Source organism: Triticum aestivum, chromosome 3B (assembly GCF_018294505.1).
Source record: "Triticum aestivum cultivar Chinese Spring chromosome 3B, IWGSC CS RefSeq v2.1, whole genome shotgun sequence".
Lineage (NCBI taxonomy): Eukaryota > Viridiplantae > Streptophyta > Magnoliopsida > Poales > Poaceae > Triticum > Triticum aestivum.
Genome location: NC_057801.1, coordinates 832952371 through 832969832, shown reverse-complemented (window position 1 = coordinate 832969832; position 17462 = coordinate 832952371). Strand labels below are relative to the sequence as shown.

General features: G+C 50.8%; 1 long non-coding RNA gene across 1 annotated transcript; it reads left to right on the top strand.

The window, feature by feature from the left end:
• Positions 1-211: 211 nt before the first annotated feature.
• LOC123066938 (uncharacterized) lies at positions 212-2871 on the top strand. Its single transcript, XR_006431479.1, has 4 exons — positions 212-659; positions 953-1006; positions 1729-1831; positions 2630-2871. It is a non-coding gene; the product is annotated as an uncharacterized lncRNA (long non-coding RNA).
• Positions 2872-17462: the final 14591 nt, after the last annotated feature.

Here is a 17462-nt window from a genome sequence, read left to right as displayed (position 1 = left end):
GCTTCACTATCATCACTTTCTTCTGTGTTTCACACACTACAAGAAATCTGTTAATACATGACGGATTTCCAGTGACGTTCTGGGAATCCGTCATGAACCAGTCTAGCATGGCCCCAAAGCCCGCCCAAGCCCGCTGGAGCCCGCCTAACCCATTCCTCGTATAAAATCTAACCCTAAGCCTCTCCCTGCCCTCATCTCGTTCTTCCTCAGCCGCCGCCCCCATCTTCTTCCTTCTCCCAGATCCACTCCTTTCCGTCCGCCGCACACCCACCGCTCCGACGTTCTCTCGTTCCTCGACCCAGTCCCCACCTCCCCATCCTCTCCCGTCCTTCCTCCACCCACACCTAGTGGCAACTATCCCCTCCCCCTCCGCCCTGTCTTCACGTCGCATCCGCAGCATGCGCTGCTGATCTGCTGAGTTTGACGGCGGCAGCAGCCCGAGTGATGAGATCCGCGTCTTGGGCGCGCGCAGATCCAGCATGGGCTCATCCCCCGATGTTGGCCTGGTCGGAGCAGAGAAACCTTGCGGTGGCCGGTTTAGGACAATGGCTCGCAGGAGGCCGTAGTGTACCCTAGCCACCGCTGGATTCCGGTGTGGCTCCCGCCCCTTCTGTTGCCATCCTCGACACCATGGCCTCATGATGCTGCTTCGACCACAGGTCAGGTTCATTTGCCTAAGCTGGTAGTTGTAACAGCCGTTCGTGGGCAGTGTGGGAAGCCTAAGGCTGGTGCATGGCCTCCCTCTTTAATCGGTTACTTAAGCTTGGCTACTGCCTTCTCCAAATCTTAGGGTGTTGTGTGTGCGTGCTGACATGGTGGCGGCAGTGGCTATCGAGGGCTAGGGTGTGTATACGAGTGAGGTGTGTGTGCGTGCAGTAGACGCTGAGTTGTGTTTGCGGGTTTCCTCTCTGGATCTTTAACATTGAATTTTCTATGTATCTTTACACTGCAGGGTACCCAGTAAAGACAGAAGGCACATGTTCGTCAACCGGCTGCACTGTGCTATGTGGGCTTCTATCAAGATCAAATTTTGTTTAATTTTCTACCAAGATCTAATTCGGTTTAGATTTTTCTGACAGTTTTATGTATCTCTGTTCTCTAAATCAATATAATTAAGTGTTCTATATGCATTCAGTTTAGTTTTCTATCAAAATATAATTCAGTATGAATCAATGTAATGAAGTGGTGAATAATTTCATCAAATAGGAGACATGATTTCTGTTACTGTATTAATATTGTGACATGTTCTGTTTAGAGTTTTCTCCATACACTTCTGTCCATATTGTCAACTGCAGCTTGGTGAATATATATAACCAGAATTAAGTTTAATCTGAATCTAAGAAGAAAAATATATTGGTACGGTGTGGCAGTACTGCAGTTATAATACAGAGGTTTAAACCTGTTCGTTTGTGTACTAAGCAAATGTAGTACTACTACCATTGGTTGTGCGCCTACTAGTACTAGAACCAATGCCATGTTAGTTCACTCTCCCTCAACCTGGAGGTACACACCAAGCTAGAACTTGCCAACACAGTGACACACATTTCTTTTTCAACTCATGTGCTCCCTGCCTCCAAGCCAGGTTGCCCTCCGCAATAGTTTTGCGGAGAAGTAGGGGTTGATGTCTACTGTCTGATCCTAAATCTTTTCCCTGATGTTTTCCCTTTTTTTACAATCAATTAACACTGTAATCTCCCTAATTATGATCTCTGCTTTTTTGGGATGTAGGTCTAGGTGGTGTTGTAGCAGCCGTACTGCTGCATGGCGCACAATAGAGCTCCAGAGGGTGGACACGATAACTGTTGGTGGAGCTGCTCCGGATCAACCAGGGGTTGGTTCTCTACTGCCACTCCAATGATTTGTCCAGTATTTCCATTCCCTAGCTCAATTGCTACTGAACTACACCTATTTAGTTAATGTAGTTCTGAGTTAGGCATTTTTCACCATGGTGTGATTTTCTACTAATTTACTAATTTGTTTGTGCCCCTTGGATCTTGTGATGAACTTCTCATGCACTTGAATTAAAAGTAACCACAGCATGCATGTTGTTAAGAGCAATAACTGATACATCCTATCCAGTATCTCTTCATAGAACCATTTGCCACTTAGTTTTATAGATTTATTAGTGGCCACGGCTCATAGTTATTTTGCATGCCATTTGAAGTTTACTTGTCAAGCAATTTTGTTTTACTACTGTAGGTGCCTTAGATAAACATTTAGTTTCATGTGTATGCTTGTTGACACATGAAAAATTTGAAGCTTACGCTCGCGAGGTCGATGAGTAACCAATGAGTAGCGGCTCCGCTTCATTCATATTATTTGTTAATGATGCCATTTTCTCGACGGGTTTATATGGCCTTAACTGTTGTTGAGTACTTGTGTTCTCCGATGTATGTTCTATTACATTGTCACTTATATGTCAACTTGATTAGACTTTCATTTGACCCACTTTTATTTGAATTAATTTTATGCAACCTCATGTTTAGTTTTGTTTTAAAGTATACTTCGTTATTCTAATATGTAGGCTTGTTAAAATTTAAGAATTTTGGACAACACGTAATTTATTTTTGAAGTTTGTTCTTATTCTTTTATTTCTACTATCTACTATCTAATGTTGTAAATATGTTAGGTATGATTGGGTAGCAGGCTTCTTGGTGCTGGCCAACACAATCCGCCATGACATGATACTTACCATCAGGAGGGGCGACGACAAGAACCTGTATAGCAGCCTCAATAGTATCATATTTCTGTTGTTGTAATTGGATTGTACTGGTTCCTAGCGTTGATGTGTGATATATTTTGTCAATATATTCTGTAAATTACCATTTCATGGAGGATTTTGTAAACTGATGTGGTGTAGATACCAATAGATGGTTGCATATTGAATATCCGTGTAATGTATGATCACACTTTGGAAATGCTTCGTCTTGGCCTAGAGTTGGTATAATGATTTGTGTAATGCATCATACTAAAAAAATGTACTGGTTCAAAATTGGTGCGGTAGATGTGTGCTAGACAAAATTTAATTTGTTCCTAACTCCATGACGATTTCTGTGACGAAAAATAATGTCCACGTAGGCAGCCACGTCATTCCAAGTGGTCGACCGAAAATCCTACGTGGCGTTGGTCCTGTGACAGTTTGTTCCGTCATGAATGGTTGGGCCTAGTTTGGGCTGGGCGGATCCATGACGGTCAAGGACTGTCATGGAAAGCTTGATGTCAAATTATGACGCGATATACATGATGGATTCCAAATCCGTGATCGATGGGCACCCATGACAGTTTTTCACAGATGCATGACGGACGAGGACCGTCACGTATTAACAGGTTTCTTGTAGTGACACCCAGGAGGGAATCTCTGTAATAGTTAGGGTAGTTATGTGTTTTGGCATTTGAAACGCGATGAAATTTTATGTGCAAACAAATTCTTTCATGCATTTACTGATTAAAGCAAAAAATAAAGCAAAAAAATTAAAGCAAAAAAAATTAAGAAAATAAAAAAGCCCGCCTACTAGGCCAGAGCGGCCTGCATACGACTACAAACACAACGTTTTGTTGGGCCAGGATGTAGGCCTGCAAAGGCCCAGTAGGCCCACAGGAAAGCAGAAAACAGGTAGGCCCAGTAGGACTGCTTTGAAGAGGAGCTCGAGAGAGCTGCCGCACCGGGGCTTATAAACCAGTGCAGACGCCCCTCGGGTAGCAAGGTGGGACTAAACTTGCCGCACCGCACCTGCGCCAGCGACCCCATTAGTACCGGGTGGTGACGCCAACCGGTACTAAAGACCCCCTCTTTAGTACCAGTTGGTGTCATGACCCGGTACTAGGCGGGGGGGCGCTTCCCGCTGCTTGGCCTGGCCAAAACAGACCTTTAGTACCGGTTGGTGCCACGAACCGGTACTAAAGGTCCATCCTATATATACAACACTTGAAAAAAAAATCAGTTTCCCTATGTTTTTCCCTCTCCGTCGACGACACGCCGCCTGCCCCGATCGATGCCGTTGCTGCATCCGACGCGTCGCTGCCCCGGCCGTCCCCGCCCCTCGTCGCCGCCCCCGTCGCCGTCGCTGCCCCGGCCGTCCCCGCCCCCGTCGTCCCCGTCGCCCCGCCCCGCCCCGTAGTCGCCGCCCGGCCCCGTCGTCACCGCCCCGTCCCGCCACCCCTTCGTCGCCGCCCCGTCCAGTCTCCCCGTCGTCGTCGCCTCGCCGGTGAGCTCATGCACCAACCGCCATGTCCACACACACACACACACACACTAGTTTTTTTGTTATAAATTTTAGTTATAGAAATTTTTCTGTTTTTAAGTTATAGAAATATCTATAGAAATGTTAGAAATTTTTCTGTTTTTTAGTTATAGAGATATTAGAAATGTTATAATTTTTTTCTCTTTTTTAGTAATAGAAATATTAGCAATTTTTCTATTTTTTAGTTATAGCATTATTAGCAATGTTATAGAAATGTTAGTTATATAATCAGAAATGTTAGAAATTTTAGAATTAGTTTTAGTTAGATGAATTAGATTAATGTCAAATTGTTAGAATTTGCATATAGAATTTTAGTTGTCATAATCCAATCATTTAAAAATGTTACTTTTTGCGGGCATAGAGTATTTGTTCTCGATGATATGCCCGACCTGCATCCTCGTCGTCGACCCGTTCGCGACGACGTCCTGCTTCAGAGGACCCATGTCCGGGACTGGGCTCCGCCCGGCTGGCACTGGGAGGTACTACCTGGAGGGGAGCGCCGCTTGGTGAGGAACCCGGCCTCTGGTCCCGTCGTCGACCCTGATCTCCTTCGGTGGCGTTCGCGTGGGCCACATTCGGTGCAGAGGGAGCCGGCCCCGCCGGAGGTGGTGCGTCGCCGTGGCAGGGAGGAGGACGAGCACGTCCATCGCTACATGGCTACTATGGACGTCAGGTTCTCTACTACTTGGCAGGTTCTTTGGGCAGATGACCGGAGATATGATCCTGTGATGGTTCCTTCTATTTGGGTGTCCACTGCCCGCACCCCAGGAACCACGAGTGGCCTAGATTCTTCTGTAGTACTCGATCTTTATCAGGTACCTACCCAGTGATGTATTTGATATATAATATTCGAGGCGATGTATTCAAGATTATATATATTATTCGAGACGATGATGTATTCGAGATTATATTAATCGAGACGATGCACATATTATGTACTATATGATTCAGTTTTTCCTTATTGATTATTTGATCTCGACGACCGAGCTGATGAAGTCATGAACTATGATTATGATTATGATGACACAGACAATGTTTATGATGACACAGACAATGCTGCTCTTCAAATAACAAAGACTACCGGCGAGGTATATTTATATAAGCAGGCATCTAGTGATCATCACATGTTTTATTTTATTTGAAGATATATTAAGGAATCGATCTTTCTTCTTTCAGCCCTCCGGATCGACCAAATCTTCTTGTACAGACAGCAGGACAAAGCGAGGCCCGGGCAAAAAGTTGAAAGAGGGTGTAAAGTACAACATCGACTCTGTCAAACCTAGTGGTGAACCCCTCATGCCTAAGAACATTGCGAACAAGTGGACTCGTCAGTGCGGAGTTCTTGTGAAGGACCAACTCTCGATCTCCATTCAAGAATGGAAAGAGCCAAAAACTAAACGTCCAGGTGTTACTTGGCTCGACGACAGAGCAAAAAAAAACCTTTGGGAATCTCTGATGGAACATTTCACCCTACCAGATTATTTCATTGAAGCAGATGTGGAGAAAGTCAAGGGCGCTGCTCTTAAGAAGATGGCAATTGCATTCAACACCCACAAGAAAACTGTATGGGCAAACTACCTCGCTGCAGGAAGGAAGACTCCAGAATTCACGGGAACACTGGAGAAGCAAAGAGAACACTGGGCTGATTTCATGAAATTCAAGGAATCAGAATTATCTAAGAAACGGTCGATAAAAAACAAGGCCAATGCCGCAAAAAAGACACAGTTCCATAGGCTGGGTCAAGGTGGCTACACGGTGGGAATGCCTAAGTGGAATAAGTCTGAGCAAGAGATGGAGGATGCAGGGGTCACTCCGGTTACTAGGAGCTGGCCCACTAGGTGTAGAACTTAGTTCTATGCGCATGGGGGGCATTGGACCTGAAGACACGCCTGGTTTCGCAGAAGGCAAGTCTAAAATGAGCCGAACAAAAGTTACTTGACGCAATAGAAGAAGCTCGAACGGGGGTGTTCACGCCCAACAGAGAGAACGACGAGCTTACGCGCGCCCTTGGAAATCCTAAACACCCGGGAAGAACACGAGGCAAGGGCATTATTTACTGGTATGATGGCTTTTCGGAATGGAACGATGACTATAGGTCCCGTGCAAGAAAGAAGATGGAGGAGGATAAGAAGAGGAAGCTGGAGGAGAAGCAGAGGAAGCAGGACGCAGAACGCCTTCAAGGCCTAGAAGCAAGGCACGCAGACTTGGCACTCAAATTCCAGCAGCAGCAGCAGCGGATCGACTCACTTAGCCAGGAAAGGGGGTCTCAGCAGCGGCAGCAGGAAGTGGATGATCGTCCTGCATTGGATAGCACTGTCCCATCCATGTCGAGAAGCAGCGTTGGTTCTGTTGGGGATATACATAACAGGTAGGCCCACGAAGGGTCGAAATATCATGAAGCATGGGGTCCACACAACATGTGGGTCCAGGTCAATTTCATACAGACACACTATCCACTCGGACAAGCAGCATACTATCCACTCGACCAAGCAACATGCCATCCACTCGGATGACGGTTCACCACTCAACCGTACGACTCATTCGGATATACGAAGACCAGCAGGCAGTAAGGCAGTCGGCATCTTTCTAATAGTGAGGGATTAATAGCGGGCTGGCATTATGGCATTCATACCCCACTTTGTAACATAGGAGGTGAGGGGGTGGCGCACTCTATATAAGCCACCCCCCACCACTAGACGTAGGGGGTCTTTTCTTCCACCTCTCTTTCTTTTCACCATTAGTCTCAGGACTTAGCTCAGGCATGGGGATCCGTTCCTCTCTCTCACACACACATTGTAATCTCCGGATATATACTCAGATAAAACAAAGCCTCTCCGAAGCACGAGACGTAGGGTTGTTATCTCCACCGTGAGAGGCCCGAACTCGCTAAAACCACCGTGTCACCCATATGCACCTCGATAGATCATGCTCCGTTATCCTACCCCTCTCTTACTGTCGGAGTCGTTCCCACGACAGTTGGCGCCCACCGTTGGGCATGGCGTCTATCGAGCCATGATGCAAATGGTTTTATTTCTTCGATCTTCGTCCGTCGACCAACAATCATCAATGGAGGGTTCGATCCAGGATGCTCCGGACATCACTCCATTCACAGGAGAGACATGACACTCTCCGTACAGAGGGGAGCAAAGCATGGCAAACAGAGGAAACAAACATCCATCCAAGCACATACAAGGAGAACCATCCACCTTCAGGTTGACTTGCCTCACGTCTGCGTGAGATGACCACCTGAATCGCCGTTCTGGACATCGCCAATGGCAGCAACGACGGCGTGAAAGCAGTAAACCGACTGCGCCTCCACGCACGGCCATCGACACCGATCGCTTCATCGTCGTCCCTGACCTCGGCACCACCAACTGCGCCTCCACACACGTCCACCGGTGTCGTCCGCCTCTTCATGGTCACGCACGACCGCCGGCGTCGTCGTCACGCACGGCCACCGGAGCCGTTCGCCTCGTCATCGACTTCGGCCTCGTGTTCGCGGCTGCTCGGCGACGACCTCCGCAGTGGAGGCGCAGGCCCGACGCAGCATAGGCGTGCAGTGCTTCTTCCTCCGGCGCCGGTCGCCGGCGACGGTCTTGGTGGCGGGGGTGCGCTGCAGCGACGGCCTAGGAAACGGCCTCGATACGCAAGCCTCGATACGCAAGCAATGGCCCTTCATCCGAATTAAAGGAGTCAACGCCTGGTAAGTGCATGCATAACGTTGGTTGTTTCCTCAATCAATTAACTGCATGCAGGGAAAAACAAGGAAACGGAAGGACGACTCCCACCAATAGGCAACCCGGCCGGCTCCGCTTTGTCAAGGTATAATTGCCTCATTAAGCGGCCAATTGGTGAGGATTTACAACGTCAGTTACCTAATTATTGCGGCCATAAGTGCGTTGCTTTAGCGCTAGTTAATTGGTGCATGCATGCATGCCGTTAACTCGGCGGCTATGCTGGCTATACTTGCTAACTTGCAGGGAAGCGCTGGTACAACAAAATATATTTGTAGATGTACATGTACTTGCTATAATTGGCAGGTCGCTCGTCCGGACAGCACAACAATTCACTCGACCGGACAGCACATCAATTCACTCGGATGAACATATATCTCACGCGGGCGAGTAACACGATGATATGTTAGCTCGTACGAAGTTTGCATCTACACGACTAACATGCAGGCACTTGGTCAGTCATGTGAGCCACCCCGCGCGTCGCTACTCGGTGGGACGGGTCTACTTCACTCGGCCATTCCGCGCATCGCTACTCCGCGGGACGGGTCTACTTCACTCGGCCACCCCGCGCGTCGCTACTCGGCGGGACGGGTCTACTTCACTCGGCCACCCCGCGCACCGCTACTCCGCGGGACGAGTCTACTTCACTCGGACGTCTCGCGCGTCGCCACTCCGCGGGACGAGTCTACTTCACTCGGCCACCCCGCGCGTCGCTACTCGGCGGGATGGGTCTACTTCACTCGGCCACCCCGCGCACCGCTACTCCGCGGGACGAGTCTACTTCACTCGGACGTCTCGCGCGTCGCCACTCCGCGGGACGAGTCTACTTCACTCGGACGCCCCGCGCGTCACCACTACGCGGGACGGGTCTACTTCACTCGACCACCCCGCGCATCGCTACTCCGCGGCAAGCATCTTCATCACTCGGCCGCCCTGCGCGTCGCCACTTGGTTGGTCACCTCATCACCACTCGACCGTCCCGTGTGTCGCCAATCGGTTAGTCACCTCATCACCACTCGGTCACGCCGCGACACAGTTTTTACAATCTCATAAATGATTGTTATTCTTTTTTATATGCTCTAAATCCCCCAGTGGGTGACTTTGTTGCGAATCCGTCTCGCCTAAGTTTCAAAAAATCCTACCGGGTGGAGAGCAACCCTCACACTCGGGAGCTTAGCTGCAGTCCAGTACTCGCCTAAGTTTCAAAAAATCCTACCGAGTGGAGAGCAACCCTCCCACTCGGGGGCTTAGCTGCAGTCTAGTACTCGCCTAAGTTTCAAAAAATCCTACCGAGTGGAGAGCAACCCTCCCACTCGGGGGCTTAGCTGCAGTCTAGTACTCGCCTAAGTTTCAAAAAAATCCTACCGAGTGGAGAGCAACCCTCCCACTCGGGGGCTTAGCTGCAGTCCAGTACTCGCCTAAGTTTCAAAAAATCCTGCCGAGTGGAGAGCAACCCTCCCACTCGGGGGCTTAGATGCAGTCCAGTACTCGCCTAAGTTTAAAAACACGATACAGGTTGGTCACGTCATAACCACTCGGCCGCCCCGTGCGTCGCCTCGCCATCGGTTGGTCACCTCATAACCACTCGGCCGCCCCGCGGGTCGCCACCAGGTTGGTCACCTCATAACCACTCGGCCGCCCCGCGTGTCGCCACAGGTTGGTCACCTCATAACCACTCGGCCACCCCGCGCGTCGCCATCGGTTGGTCACCTCATAACCACTCGGCCGCCCCACGCGTCGCCATCGGTTGGTCACCTCATAACCACTCGGCCGCCCCGTGCGTGGCCACTTGGTTGGTCACCTCATCACCACTCGGCCGCCCCGTGCGTCGCCACTCGGTTGGTCACCTCATCACCACTCGGCCGCCCCGTGCGTCGCCTCGCCATCGGTTGGTCACCTCATAACCACTCGGCCGCCCCGCGGGTCGCCACCAGGTTGGTCACCTCATAACCACTCGGCCGCCCCGCGCGTCGCCACAGGTTGGTCACCTCATAACCACTCGGCCGCCCCGCGCGTCGCCATCGGTTGGTCCCCTCATAACCACTCGGCCGCCTTGTGCGTGGCCACTCGGTTGGTCACCTCATCACCACTCGGCCGCCCCGTGCGTCGCCACTCGGTTGGTCACCTCATCACCACTCGGCCGCCCCGTGCGTCGCCAACAGGTTGGTCACCTCATAACCACTCGGCCGCCCCGCGCGTCGCCATCGGTTGGTCACCTCATAACCACTCGGCCGCCCCACGCGTCGCCACCAGGTTGGTCACCTCATAACCACTCGGCCGCCCCGTGCGTTGCCGCCAGGTTGGTCACCTCATAACCACTCGGCCGCCCCGTGCGTCGCCAGTCGGTTGGTCACCTCATCACCATTCGGCCGCCCCGTGCGTTGCCGCTCGGTTGGTCACCTCATCACCACTCGGACGCCCCGTGCGTCGCCACTCGGTTGGTCACCTCATCACCACTCGGCCGCCCCGTGCGTCGCCACTCGGTTGGTCACCTCATCACCACTCGGCCGCCCCGTGCGTCGCCACTCGGTTGGTCACCTCATCACCACTCGGCCGTCCCGTGCGTCGCCACTCGGTTGGTCACCTCATCACCACTCGGCCGCCCCGTGCGTTGCCGCTCGGTTGGTCACCTCATCACCACTCGGCCGCCCCGTGCGTCGCCCTCGGTTGGTCACCTCATCACCACTCGGCCGCCCCGTGCGTCGCCACTCAGGTTGGTCACCTCATAACCACTCGGCCGCCCCGTGCGTTGCCGCCAGGTTGGTCACCTCATAACCACTCGGCCGCCCCGTGCGTCGCCACTCGATTGGTCACCTCATCACCACTCGGCCGCCCCGTGCATTGCCGTTCGGTTGGTCACTTCATCACTACTCGGCCACCCGTGCGTCGCCACTCGGTTGGTCACCTCATCACCACTCGGCCGCCCCGTGCGTCGCCCCTCGGTTGGTCACCTCATCACCACTCGGCTGTCCCGTGCGTCGCCACTCGGTTGGTCTCCTCATCACCACTCGGCCGCCCCGTGCGTTGCCGCTCGGTTGGTCACCTCATCACCACTCGGCCGCCCGTGCGTCGCCCCTCGGTTGGTCACCTCATCACCACTCGGCCGCCCCGTGCGTCGCCACTCGGTTGGTCACCTCATCACCACTCGGCCGCCCCGTGCGTCGCCACCAGGTTGGTCACCTCATAACCACTCGGCCGCCCCGTGCGTCGCCACAGGTTGGTCACCTCATAACCACTCGGCCACCCCGCGCGTCGCCACTCAGGTTGGTCGCCTCATAACCACTCGGCCGTCCCGTGCGTCGCCACTCGGTTGGTCACCCCATTACCACTCGGCCGCCCCGCGCGTCGCCACTAAGGTTGGTCACCTCATCACCACTCGGCCGTCCCGTGCATCGCCACTCGGTTGGTCACCTCATCACCACTCGGCCGCCCCGCGCGCCTTCAGACAACTAAGTCACTTTACATTCTGTTATTTTCGTCTTCCCGAGTATTCCATAATTCACACATCACGTTCACTCGGAGGCCACGCCACCAAGTGTACCTCTACGCTCGGTTGCTTATTTTCACATACTTGCTTAGTACTGGTTATGTGACTCCCAAGTCCAACTTCCATTTTTTCGCATACATCATTTACGAACACCAGGTATCGTTCTTCATTTCGAGTTTGCATCGGTCCTCCTGGGCTGCAACTCAGTCGAAACACTACACTTCCGTTTTATTTGAGCTAGTATCCCAATGAGTTCAGTCGGATCCGCCGCTTCGACAAGTTCGAACGGATCCTTCGGTCTTTCAGACTCTTGCTGGTTAACCAGCAAGCCCCTTGCACTCCCAGCAGGTGTCTATGGGTGTTATTCACACAAATCATTTCAGCACACATCAAATTTCCTCAAGAAATTATTGTGTTGACTTGTGCCATTTTTTACACAAGTTACGCGATCACTCGACAGCCTTACGCGCCAACTTCATCACTGCTCCGACTCGGTCACCATACTGATCCCAGCGCACCACAACACTGACCTTGTCCCTCTGTTGACTTCAAACACGTCCGACCAACCCCTCTATGAAATCCTCTTCATCGATAATATAGACCTCGTCAGGCATGAGACAAATAAGTCCCTTTTATAATTAAACTTCACACGTCACTCTTTTTGCGAGTTTGCCTCTTTCAAGCACTCGGAAATTTCTCCTCATCCTTACCCGAGTCCGACTCGATGCATTGCAAATTGTCCATTCAACACTATATTTCCCGTATTCCGACATGTCCGTTGTTGAAGCCTGTAGTACGCTCGGGAGTTTCCCCGCACTCGGGGGCTGCAACCCATTTGGAATGGCACTCTCCTGAGTGGTCGAGTGCTTCATCACCAGTTAGATCCTTCACTTCAACAAGTGCATTCGACCCACCACTTTGACAAGTTTTATAATCACCCAAACGCTTTGCACGCCATCTTCATTCCTACTCAGACTCAGTTGTCACGCCGGTCTTGTTGCGTCGCAACCACACTACATCAACCTCGTCGCTACATTAACTTCGAAAGCATCTGGCTAAATCCTTCGAAGGCAATTTCATCCACTTGGCTGGACACGTAGTCCTTCACTCGGCCACCTCACGTATCTTCACTCGGCCGTCCCGCACGTCGCCACTCGGTTGCGCATGTCTTCACCGCTTGGTCGCTCCGCGCGTCGCCTCTCGGTTGTGCATGCCTTCACCACATAGCCGCCCCGCGCGTCACCCGTTGGCTGGACACGTAATCCTTCACTCGGCCACCTCACGTATCTTCACTCGCCATCCCGCACGTCGCCACACGGTTGCGCACGCCTTCACTCCTTGGACGCTCCGCGCGTCGCCTCTCGGTTGTGCATGCCTTCACCACACAGCCGCCCCGCGCGTCACCCATTGGCTGGACACGTAATCCTTCACTCGGCCACCTCGTGTATCTTCACTCGGCCGTCCCGCACATCGCCACTCGGTTGTGCACGTCTTCACCACTTGGCCGCTCCACGCGTCGTCTCTCGGTTGTACATGCCTTCGCCACGCGGCCGCCCCGCGTGTTGCCACTTGGTTGTGCATGTCTTCACCAATCAACCGCCCCGCGCGTCGTCACTCGGTTGTACACATCATCGCCCCTTAACCACCTCGCGCGTCACCATCAGCTGGACATGTCTTTACCTCTACACCCCCAACACGGGAACGGCTAAGTTACTCATATGGTCAAACCTCATATCACACTCTGTAGCCAGTTTACCTCCTTCGAGCATCACTCAGGGGCTACGCACGGCAGTTGGCCATGTCACCCTCAGAGGTTACGCCCATTTGGTCAACCTGTTGATCACATCAGGAATATTCTTCTGACCATACATGCTCGGTTCGCCGAAGATCTATAAGTGAAGCACGTCCACTTGGATAAATACCCCTTTCATGCAAAAGGGTAAAAATGAAGCACCATCACTGAATCGTACAGGCTACCTTACTCGTCGAACATCGTTCGTACAACCACCTCGTTACGCATCCATCCGATTGATTCAATTCCAGACAAAGATATTTGCTGTGCCAACTGCCTGGAGGTTTACCGAGAGACTTAAACCCTCTGCCAGACTCATCTAGTCCGACAGAGGCTCGGGGACTACACCTAGTGGGTGCACTCAGCGTGCCCCCACTGGAAGAGAACTCAGAAAGAAACATTTTGCTCGATGCAAACCCATCTCCAGTATTACTCGACCTCCGAGTCAGAGAAGAACAAGTTCGATCAGTACCAGCTAAGAAGAGTTTTAGTTCTCTCATACCCCCACCGACTGCCCGCAGTCGACGGCGGTCTCGGGAACTACACCCAGTGGGTGCACTCAGCGTGCCCCCACTGGAGTAATCTCCACTCGGTACGTCCTAACCAGTCCGAGTGATGAACAACAACAAAAAGACAGGCTCTAAGACTCCCGCCGACTGCCCGCAGTCGACGGCAGTCTCGGGGACTACACCCAGTGGGTGCACTCAGCGTGCCCCCACTGGAATGGTATCCACTCGGAACAGTCCGCCCAACCCGAGTGACGGCCAAACAACAAAAAAGACACGTTCCAGGCGTGAAGAAATTCCGAGTAATCAGTTACTCGATGTAGGCCCAGCTCCAAATCACTCCAAAAAAAAATTCTATAAGGCGAGTTTAACGCTCCTCCATGGACCTGTTTTGAGCCTTCTTCTAGGACTCAAAGTGTGAAACTCACAAGTGTGGATCTGAAACCGACTCGTATTGACGTTCCTCCGGGATAAGAATGGCATCTCTCTAAAAGAGCAGTCCATGTGTCAATCTGGTTGCACGGATTTAATGACACGCCCATACTCAGATCACGAGTTAAACCTCTCCCGAGAGATGAACGAATGTCACCAAGTTGCTCCTCACAGACACTTACCTCGATTAGTCGGGAAGCATGGTGCCGGAATCCATTGAGATTTTGTTCAAACCTTGGTTGTCTGAAAGCGCGGCGACATGTACCGAGTATTTCTGTAATCACTCGGACCAAACTGTGTCTTACACCAACTCGTTCTGCAAAATCGCAATTGATTTGGGGGCTAATGTTGGGGATATACATAATAGGTAGGCCCACGAAGGGTCGAAATATCATGAAGCATGGGGTCCACACAACATGTGGGTCCAGGTCAATTTCATACAGACACACTATCCACTCGGACAAGCAGCATACTATCCACTCGACCAAGCAACATACCATCCACTCGGATGACGGTTCACCACTCGACCGTACGACTCATTCGGATATACGAAGACCAGCAGGCAGTAAGGCAGTCGGCGTGTTTCTAATAGTGAGGGCTTAATAGCGGGCTGGCATTATGGCATTCATACCCCACTTTGTAACATAGGAGGTGAGGGGGTGGCGCACTCTATATAAGCCACCCCCCACCACTAGACGTAGGGGGTCTTTTCTTCCACCTCTCTTTCTTTTCACCATTAGTCTCAGGACTTAGCTCAGGCATGGGGATCCGTTCCTCTCTCTCACACACACATTGTAATCTCCGGATATATACTCAGATAAAACAAAGCCTCTCCGAAGCACGAGACGTAGGGTTGTTATCTCCACCGTGAGAGGCCCGAACTCGCTAAAACCACCATGTCACCCATATGCATCTCGATAGATCATGCTCCGTTATCCTACCCCTTTCTTACTGTCGGAGTCGTTCCCACGACAGGTTCTGCCCCGGGCAACACACTGCTGGATACATACCCTGTGGATGACATCATAGAGAACACTAAATGTGAGCTACACTCCAAAATGAAGAACATATCCATGAAGGTGGTGGACGGCGTTGCTTTTACAATTACCCCGGAAGCAACCTTCCATTGCACCCCAATTCCAGAGGGCTATGCTCGTGTCTTGGTTGATGAAGTGGTGGACCCATATTCGGGGCTACAGCTTGACATTCGTGGAGGTGAAGATGAGCGCACACTGGGAGATGCCATACATCGTATCATCCTATGGAGAAAGGATTGTATCATCTTTTGAAGTCCACTGACACCGCGTCGTCTGCCGACTCCTCCTCGAAGTCCGCCACAGAGTTAGCAGACTCCCGCTCCTCCAAGTCCATGAACGCGTGAGCCGACTCCTCCTTGAAGTCCGCCACCTCCTCCAAGTCCCCGAATGCGTGAGCAGACTCCTGCTTCAAGTCCGGCACAACGTCAGGCCACTCCTCCGGTTTCAAGTCCGACACAGCGTCAGACCACTCCTCCTGCTTCAAGTCCGGCACAGTGTCATCCACGTCAGTCATCTCCGCCGTCTCAACAATCGCAGAAGAGACACGTCGCAGCTATGGTGCGTAGCGGTACGAGTCGAGGTAGTACAGGAAGTACAGGCCGAGACAAGCGATATAAATATGGTCCAAGCCTCAGAGTCCTTACGACATGACCGAGGAGAAAAACGCAGCCATAGTGTAGGCCCAAGTGGACGCCCATTTTGGACCAAAACTGGCACCACCGCCAAGGAAGAAAGTGCCTGAGAAAACGATTGACCACTTCATTCGTATGGCTAGAGCACCAGCTCCCAAGCCTGTTGACTCACACTATGAGCGCCAAATCAGGAAGCTACATCAAGCACCACTATAGAAGGAAGCGAGCTCGAGCTCGAGCCAACAAGCAGCTGGCAAAAAATGCGGGAATACCATTCCCCAGCAGGGAGAACAGGCGGCACAATCGATCCCCCTGCTTGTTGTGCCAACAACACATGAGAGTACGTGCGCCCAATATTATTGTGGGCAAATCGTTAATGTTCCCCAGCTGAGCGATGTGGTAATAATCGAGGAGCATATAATGCAGGCTGAAATGCTCAAGATCACTGTTGGACAACTCCTCGAAATTGAGCCCATGCCTCCACTTAGAGAGGAGGAAATAAAACGGAAATATGTCTGGGGCCAATCTTTGGTTGAGCCAGACAAGTTCAAAAACCTCCCAACGAGAATGTATGAATTGCATCAATGGTACATGAACATTACCAAGATTTCCAATCGAGTGTCCCTCATGGTGAATGTCAAGGAGGAGCATTACTTCCATGAGAAAGCTCTGCCCGTTGAGTATTCATAACTATTTCAGTTATACAATCAAGACGCACTCGACAAGACTATCGTCAGTTGCTATTGTCTTTAAGTGATTTCTTTCTGTAATTTAAGTCTCAAGGTAGCTGTAGTGATCATTTTGATCAATCATTACATGTAATTATCCTCACTATATTCTTTTCTGTGGTATTATATGCAGGATGAAGATGTATTAAATGAAAAAATCTGGACGCTATGGCATTGGGTTCATTGACCCAAATACCATTAATGAGTACACATGGAAGATTCCAAGTTGTCGAGCAAGTTTAGAGGAAAGCATGCTAGAGTTCTTCAAGCGCCACAATACCAATGAAGATATACTATTTCCTTACAACTTCCTGTGAGTCACACTGTCTTGTACTACAAATTCTATTTTTGCTTACTAGCTAGCTAGATGTTAATAATTAAGTGTATACGCTTTATGGTAATTGATTAATTTCATCCACGTGCCCTCTTAATTAAGACATGCAAACGTGTGCGCATGCAGTTTCCACTGGATCTTGTTAGACATTAAAGTTGACAAAGGAACAGTTGAAGTACTGGACTCACTACTTAAAGAAGAAAAAGACTACACTATCGTGAAGGGGATAGTCAACAGGTAATTTCAATCATTATTAACTATATCTCGGCCTATTTAGTTCGTCATTTCCTGATATGAACTATTTAATAACCCCTTTATTAATTTTCTTTGCCGGCGGGCAGGGCTTGGGCAAAGTTCATCAAGGTGACTCCAGGCAAATGGGCAAAAAACCTGTTTTGGTATCGATCAAAGGTAAGTAATTAAGTAGTACTAGCTAGCTAGCTACCATCTCTTTAATTCTTGTTTCAATACCATTAATTAATTATCATGCTTGATTAATCATTATCTGATTCAATTCCATTCTCGTAAAGGCCCTGAAG